This window comes from Ochlerotatus camptorhynchus, unplaced genomic scaffold (genome assembly GCF_037179485.1).
Source record: "Ochlerotatus camptorhynchus isolate MF236.1 unplaced genomic scaffold, CSIRO-AGI_Acam_v1.1 ptg000230l, whole genome shotgun sequence".
NCBI lineage: Eukaryota > Metazoa > Arthropoda > Insecta > Diptera > Culicidae > Ochlerotatus > Ochlerotatus camptorhynchus.
In genome coordinates this window covers 58,813-60,279 of record NW_027040720.1, presented here as the reverse complement: position 1 = coordinate 60,279, position 1,467 = coordinate 58,813, and positions in this window count along the sequence as shown.

The following is a 1,467-nucleotide window of genomic DNA, read 5'->3' as shown; positions in this document are numbered from 1 at the left end:
AGAAAATTTCTGAAATTTGTTGTTCTTCTCTGAAGTTCTTAGAATTTTCGTAAAATTTACTGATCTTCTTTAACGTTTTCAGAATTACTGATCTTCTTTAACGTTTTCAGAATTTTCCTGAGTTCACTGATTTTATCTGAAGTTTTTAGTTTGTTGATCTTCTCTGAAGTTCTTAAAATTTTCATGACATCTGGTTCTGAATTCTGAAATTGATCTTCTCGGAAGATCTCATAATTTTCCTGAAGTTCGCTGATTTTAGTTATGTTCTTGAAATTTACTTACCTTCTCTCAAGTTCTTAGAATTTTCGTGCAAGCTGATTTTGATGTTTGAAGTTTTCTATGAATGAATTTCTCAGAAAATTGGTGAGGTTTGCATATTTTCCTCTGAAATTTTTCTGAAGTTTGTTGATCTACTCTAATGTTCTCAGAATTGTCATGAAGCTTGCTGGTAATCTCTGAAGTTATCAGAATATTCATGATCTTTTCTTAAAATTCTCTGAATTTTCTTGAAGCTCGTTGATTTTCTCTCAGAAGTTCTCAGAATTTGTCTGAAGTTTGCTGATTTCCTCTGAAAATTCCAGTTCTTCTGTAAGGTTTTTGGAAAATTAAAGTTCACTAACTTTCTATAAAGCTATCAGAATTTGCCTGAAGTTTGTTGCTTTTCTCTAAAGTTCTCAGAATTTTCAAGAAGTTTGTTGATCTTCTCTGAACTTCTGACATTTTTCGTTAAATTAGCTGATCTTCTCTCAAGTTCTCAGAATTGTCCTGAAGTTCTCTGAATTTACCTGAAGTCTGTTGATTTTCTCTGAAAATTCTTGGTCTATTCTAAAATTCTCAGAAAGTTTTAGTTTTTAGAATTTTCATAAAAAATACTGATCTTGTTTAAAGTTTCCAGAATTTTCCTGAGATCACTTATTTTATCTGAAGTTCTCAGAATTATATGAAGTTTGTTGATCTTCTCTGAAGTTCTAAAAAATTTCGTGACATCTGATCTGAAACCTGAAACTGATCTTCTCTGAAGATTTCAGACTTTTCTTGAAGCTCGCTGATTTTCGTTATGTTCCTGAAATTTGCTGATCTTCTCTCAAGTTCTCAGAATTGCCCCGATGTTCTCAAAATTTACCTGAAATTCGTTGATTGTCACTGAAGTTTCTCAGAATTTCCTGATGATTTGATGATTTTCTTTGAAGTTTTTAGAATTTCTGTGAAAGCTTCTGTAATGTTCTCAAAATTTTCCTGAAGTTTGATGTTTTCTCTGAAGATTTCTATGAATGAATTTCTCAGAAATTTTTTATATGTTTTCATTTTTCTTCTGAAATTTTCCTGAAGTTTGTTTCTCTGCTCAGAAGTTCTCAGGATTTTCGTGAAATTCGTTTATCTTCTCTGAAATTCTCAGATTTGTCATGAAGATCGCTGGTAATCTCTGAAATTATCAGAAAATTCTTGATCTTTTCTTAAGTTCTTTGA